The following is a 7,112-nucleotide window of genomic DNA, read 5'->3' as shown; positions in this document are numbered from 1 at the left end:
AAAAAAGGTTATAATGAGTGCAATACAATCACCTGCTGGCACAAGCAAATAGTGAGAGGGTGAGAGTGCAGTTGGGTTGCATTAATGCCAATCTCATAGGATATGAAGCATATAAAGAGGTAGTCATTTTGCACTGCTGGAGTACTATTGAAGCAGCATGGATTCCAGTGCTAGATGAGTTTTACCTTGCTATACGCTCACATAACATGCAATATCTTATGACTCTCAATGACTAAATAATTCAGTTGTGTTTCTAAAAGTGAAATAAAATAGACTTTAGAGGAATTTGAATGAATATTCGCTTTAGTAAGATGACTGCTAGGACTGCCAGAACAGTTTCAGCGTCACTTAGCAATGTGAGCTTGGAACAAAATTTTTCAAGAAGATATTACCTCATTTGTAAGGTTACCCCCTAAAATTCATGCTTTAAGGCATCACTCAAAGACAAAGTCAAAACTGAAGACAATGGGATGCACAGGTGAGGTGAACTTTAGCAAAATGAGGGGATCTCTGCAGCTGCTTACGGTTAATGAAGCCAGGCTGTTTTTTTGGATTTTTTTGGTTTGTTTATTTTCCCGTTTGCTTGCCCCTTATTTATATTCATTGCCGTTTATCAAAGATGAGAATTCTGGATTTTACTCAACCTCTGATGTCTTGCATTTGAATGCAATTACCTAAAGAGAAAGGAAATAAAGACTTTTAGTCAGATCAGTCTACTAGTAAATGTGCTGAATCATAGATTGTAGGAATTTTCAAAGTCAGTTTTTTTTTTTTGGAGGAAAGTCTCTGACCTGAAGCGTGTGACGGTGCAGGGGCAGTCCTTTCCATCTGTGTTTGTGTTGCACAGTAGGGCCTCATCAATGTCCTTCCAGAGCTTCCTGCAGTGGTGGAGATGATAGTGGACTGGAGGGGACTGCCAAATCTGGTTTGGGAACAGAAGTGGTTGATACCTGACAGAACACTAAAAGGGGTTTAGATCAGTGGCTGAGACATTGTGTTTTGGGCATACTCCATCTAGGGAAGAAGTGAACTCCAGGAGGTGGAATTACAGACAGTGACACAGTGGAAAGCTGCTTCTAATTCCTGGTTATCTCGCTCAGTCTGGCCATTACTTTGAGGATAGTACTCCAATGATAGACTGAGTTGCATTGATTAACAGATTATTTTCCACACCTGAGATATAAAATGAGGGCTGTGATCTTAAACGATGTCTGTCACAGTATGCCTGACCTGCTAGGTGTGTGCAGTGGTTGGAGAACACATGCAGGGGCTCTATGTGAAGCTTTTCTGTAGGCACAGATTGTGCAGGCTAACAGATAGGCTCTAACATCCTTCTTCATAGAAGGCTACCAGAAAAAAAAATATTTGAGGCACAGCTCCACTCACCCACAGATGGAAACAAAAACTTTGCTCTATTTGCCCAGTGAATAACTGGAGACTGAGGAGATAACAAAGAGGCTCTTCTAATGCCAGCTTAATAGCCAGAAGCTCCAAGTTCCCAACGTTCTGCTTGGGTGGAGACAGATGACATGAGAAGAAGGCACAAGGATGCAGCTTCCTGTTTGGGCACTTCCACCTGGGTGTCTGAAGTGTCAGTCTCAACAATAAACACACAAGTCAGGCTGATCCAGAACTGCGATAGTAGTAAACTGAGCCTTAAGTTCTTTAAAGGCAGCTTCAGCTTTAGGAGTCCTGCTACATTATTTAATCTAAAAGGCATAACAACATATTCAAAATGGCCAACAGGAGCATGGAAAACACCTCTACAGACGTATATGTTTTCAAATGATTGGATACTTGTTTTTTTATTATGATGTCCTTTAACCAAGTCTATAAAGGCTACAGGGCTGTAAAGTCTTATCTTTCCAAAGAAAACACAGAAACAAGAGGAGAGGAAGACGGACTAATTATACCCACAGCCAGTTAATCTTTGACGTCTTTTTCCATAGCCCCCCCTTCCAACCATGACAGATTACAGAGATGGCAAGATGGCAGTGGGGCCCCAGGGAGGTCAAAAGGGTGATGGGGTGGTAAGAATTGGGCTTTAGTGTTACTGAATCTCTCCTGACCTCAAACTAACCTCTCCCATACTCATATTCTTCTGGCACAGTCTTGGTGGGGGTGGGGAGACTGCAAACAGGTGGGCAGACAATAATTACTCCAGCTGGTAATTCAACCTTCAGGCCAATCAATTACAGGATTATGAATTTTCACCTAAAACCATTGGTATTTGAGGAGAGGAAAATACAAAGAACTGCAGGTGCTTACGGTGATTTCATGAGCTGTGCAGGTTCCACCCGATGAGCAATGTTGGTTAAAAATTTGCTATTTTGGGAGTTGTCGTAAGACTAAGACTTCTAAGATGGTAACTGCAAATAGGGATTCCCATCCAGAAAGCCCTCTTCAGCTCCTGAGTCCACCAAAGCCTGGAGGGAGTAAGTTAGCTGGACTGAATTTAATTAAGCTGGAAACCGAAGATGAGAAATGGAGTTAGAGTTTAAATAACTCACAAGTACCCCTACAGCCACTGGTGAGTGTTCTCTTTTGGCTTGACCAGGGAAGTTGCTAGCCAATGCCTAGTAAAAACCCCAACAGATGCACTCATCCACAATGCTCCTCCTTGCAGTTAAATTGGCTCCCCCTGTTGTGGGCTGGAGATGGAGATGTTTGTTACATCAATGGCTGGGAAGCCGATTCCCGGTAGCACTTTCCTTGTTGTGTTCCCACAACGGGTTATAAATTTCGATACAGTAGGAAACTACCTTGGTAAATGTGGAGATATCATTCCTAGAGGCCAGTTCAACTTTTAATTGGACATTTAAATCCAAACTCAAGAAATAGTGTTACTAATATTATTCAATAACAAGCAACTACTCTTCAGAGAAATTGCACTTAGATGAGAAATGTCTGTAACTTTGAAGTGGGCATTTCAATGAATTCCTTTTAAATGTGTTGTATCTGCATATTTTTTTAAAATAAAAGAAAACAAGGCTAAAATGACTTGATTTGATCAGAATTACATGTGTTTTCTGTTTTGCCATAATGATATATATTCTCTCAGTATAATATGCATAAGTATGGATATATGTTTCTCTGTACGCTCTAAACTCCTAATTAATAGGTGGACGAATCTGAACAAAACTTTGGACAAATTTATTGATTTATAGACCTAATTTCTTTTGATTTTCCTATACATTATGTTCACTTCTTCATCCCGGTGTAAATGTGATGTCACATTCTTTGTTTGCATGCGTTTCACGTGTCCCATTCAACATACATTGCCCAGCTTACCCTTAACTTGTATCCGGCACACAATTTTGTTGGAGTCGTGAAATAAATATGGTCACAAGACTTTGAAAAGGACAATAATAATAATAATAATAATAATAATTTAAAAAGCAATAGAAAAAAATCGAATCACCTTACCGTTTTTCTCAATCGCTTTGGCGCCATTCTCACAGCAGGAATGTCGTTCTTGTAACTCTCAATGCAGCTTTCAAAAGGCATTTTTCATAAGACAGACTCACCTGTGCAAAAGACATTGCAAAAGATTCTGTGGAGAATGAATATAAACCTTTCATCGCTATTTTAAGACTTAGATATCAAACTGTTTTTTTTTGTTTTTTACTTTTATCAAAGACTTACTGTCTGCAAGAGTACAGAAAAAAATGTAGGTCTATTGTAGAGTAAAAAATGTCCAGACACCAGAATGAACCTTTAAAGATTTATTTGAAAATTTTCTGAAATGAAGAAAAGCAAAATAATATCTGTAAAACTATATGCATCAGAAAACAAAAAATATATAAAATCAGTGAACATGACAGTGACAACGGTATCGTCCAGTAAAGTCAAACAACATACATTAATCAGTCACTTTTTTTTCAACTGCTCCTTAATGCAAATATATATTCAGCCACAGGTTAGTAACTCAAAGCATTTAGGCATGTAGACATCGTAAAGACATTGTGATAAAGTATAAACCGAGCATTGAGAGGAAAGGTAAATATAAGTGAATGCTTCAAATCACTCATTACAAACAAGATATGCAGAAGAGCATCTCTCAAAGCACATCTGACCTTGAAGCAGAAGCAAGAGCAAGAGAAGAAGACCTTACCTGGGGTCACACCTGTCAGCTAAGAACAGGAAAATTGCAAGTATGTATTTCTTTTTGTTGCAAGTAAGCCTCTGATATTGCATTGCTGGATTTGCTCTTTCATAAATATTTAAAAAAAAGTTTGAAGTAATTTGACTGAGAACACTAACGCAATGCTGGACAGTATTCAGTAAAAGGAGATATCTGGAGATGTGACTGACAAAAGTACAAACTGTTCTGATGAGTTGTGAGATTCAAGTGAGAATTGCATCAATGCAATAAAAAAATATCTTTAGTACAGAAACAATAGCAGTGTGTATAAAATGATAAGATTTATTTTTTAAAACCAAAGTCCTTCAGTGACTCTTTACGTCCAGTTGATGGACATATTGCAATCCTGGAAGAGACCACTCCCATCATGATTCATGTTTCAGGACATTATAAAGATGGTATGACTTTGTATTGATTTGCTGTGACACTCTATGATGATTTCTGGGATTCTAAGGTGACTGAATGCGGTGAGGGTGTTGATGCTAGATGGACTGCTGATCTACTCACATTTTTCCTCACAACCACCTCTAGCCAGGGTTAATGGGGAATAGTCTGAAAAGGACTAAATATCCAGTGAGTTGCATTTCTCTAAGTGAAAATAGCTTGTTGAGGTCAAAGAAGGATACTTCAACCTGATAGAAAGACAACACTGAAAACACTAATGCGATGCTAGACAGATTTAAGGAAACTGAGATATCTAGATTTCTGACAGGTAAAAGTGCAAACAGCATTGAGTTGTGAGTTTCAGATGAGGAGTGGATCAACATAATCAAGCATGTCTTTAGCGGTGAAGTATGCATAGAAACTATCGCAGTGGGCACAAAAACAATGACAAACGGCTTAGTGGGCGGAGAAATGCGTTATTGATTTGAGAACTGCATTACAAGTAGTGATGACGACATTTTTTGATGTAAAAAAAAATTTCACCAAAGCAGTTAAGTAAAAGAAGATGTCATGGCACAATGCTGCAAATTGGATAACACCAGAATGATTTTTAAAATGTATAAAGAACATGTATTTTAATAAATATTTTATATATTTCAATGTAAATATATCCAGTATCTCCGTAAATATTAAAGTTATGGTATTTTGAAAATTAGTCCAATGTTTAGATCAACGCTGCTCAATACACAGAAAAAAAAATCCTAATCACAAAGGCACTCTCAAACAGTAATGCTGGAGACTTACTGCATTACTATTTCCAAATTTGAGAGAATAAAAAAATCAAACCCTTCATATTTAAGTCCTGAGCTTCTGCACAGATAAATGATTATTAACTGGCTGAGTGTTGTATTCTGCATAAAACTAATGTGATGTCAATTAGCCATTAATACAAATGTCTTGCCCTTTTCTGTAAATGTCTGATTTGACTCAGCAGTTAATATGCAGGCACTATGTGCTTGCACACTGGGAGGGTGTCGAGGACTGCATGAAATTAACAGCAAGCTAATGGCCAAGCTGGAGTGACACTACTCAAGAAGTATAATACTGCTTTTTCTGCTGTAAAACCTCTTGTTCAACAGATTTTCCAAATATAGCAAAACATCCACAGTACCTATGAGTAGAGTCCTACTGCACGTCCATTTTAAGATAAGATATACTTTATTTATCCCAAAAGAGCTTAAAGCAGAATAGCCTAAAGATTTGTGTTATGGGAGTGGTTTCAAATGGCTTGTCAAAGCTTGTCAGTTGAAGTTCCACCAGTACAAAAATGCCATTCCTATTCTGGATAACACTGTATGGAGGACAGGTGGCAGCTGCGACCATAAAGAGCTGCACAATGGTGTGGAACAATGATGCAGCAGAGTCATTGACCATTGGGGAGTGCCATGAAATGGCTACCATGTCATTGCACAAAACCACCGGTCCATTCAGTCTTTATGACACCTGGAAGGGCAATCAGCCTTCGCTCAAAAACACAAGGTGGACCCAAGAAACAAGGAGGCGTAAACCTGCTGGTTAATTCTGCTACTCGGCCTACTCGCATCCTAAACCAGTTACTTTTCAACTCATTTCAGCTTTCATGGCTGAAACATAAAGTCATGTATGGGCAGTGTTGGGAAGGTTACTTTTAAAATGTATTCCACTACAGAATACTGAATACATGCCCCAAAATGTATTCTGTAACGTATTCCGTTACGTTACTCAATGAGAGTAACGTATTCTGAATACTTTGGAATACTTAATATATTATCATGCTGTTTACAACTACATGAATGTCCTATTGCTGTGATTTATTACTGTTACTGAAGGTCCATGGCTCGAAACGTAGTAAAGGGACCTCTGGCTAATACGTCGGGTCGTGTCGGGCTGGTAGCGAAAACTAGCTTTACTTTGTTGTCTGGGTCAACTTTGCTTATGGGAGAGAGAGAGAGGCGTTGAAAGGCTTCTCCAACGGAACTTATTTTTCCGGAGGAAAACACGAACACAGTGTACAGTTGAGTCTTAATAGCTTACTTACAGCTGGGCTCGTCAGGCACTCTTCTTGGCTGCTGTGGTTATTATTATATTTACATGCTTCCAGCTCCCGTTTTTGCTCCGTGACAGCTCGGACTTTCCTTTCTCTCCCTCCCTCGCTCACAGACACATAACGGGTATGGTAGTCCATTCTCCCTGCAGCACGGACTACACTGCCCATCAGGCTACATGCTTTAGGGCCATGCCTGTAGCATTCTGCCTTTAGCTTAGCACAACAACAACAACAAAAAGCGCTCTCTCACCCAGGAAACACGCAGAGAGAGGCGTCACCCTGTAACCATGGCAACCGTAACGCTGCCGCCTGGAACAACAGAACATAGCTGTCAAACAAACCCAAACAGTCCTGACCCGCGACAATATGAAACAGGGAAGTACCGCTGTGTATTCCATTTATTTCAACAAAGTAACTGTATTCTGAATACCACCTTTTTAAACGGTAACTGTAACGCAATACAGTTACTCATATTTTGTATTCTGAATACGTAACGGC

The 7,112-nt window shown here is 39.2% G+C and overlaps 1 long non-coding RNA gene across 1 annotated transcript; it reads right to left on the bottom strand.

The window, feature by feature from the left end:
• Positions 1-366: 366 nt before the first annotated feature.
• On the bottom strand, positions 367-6,630 carry LOC120433047. The gene is made up of 4 exons (XR_005608274.1): positions 6,606-6,630; positions 3,427-3,527; positions 792-922; positions 367-674 (listed from the first exon to the last, which is right to left on the bottom strand). It is a non-coding gene; the product is annotated as an uncharacterized LOC120433047 (long non-coding RNA).
• Between the last annotated feature and the right edge of the window lie 482 nt (positions 6,631-7,112).

This window comes from Oreochromis aureus, linkage group 2 (genome assembly GCF_013358895.1).
Source record: "Oreochromis aureus strain Israel breed Guangdong linkage group 2, ZZ_aureus, whole genome shotgun sequence".
In the NCBI taxonomy this organism is placed as follows: Eukaryota; Metazoa; Chordata; class Actinopteri; order Cichliformes; family Cichlidae; genus Oreochromis; species Oreochromis aureus.
The sequence above is the reverse complement of the archived record's forward strand: the minus strand, read 5'-3'. Positions and strand labels throughout refer to the sequence as shown.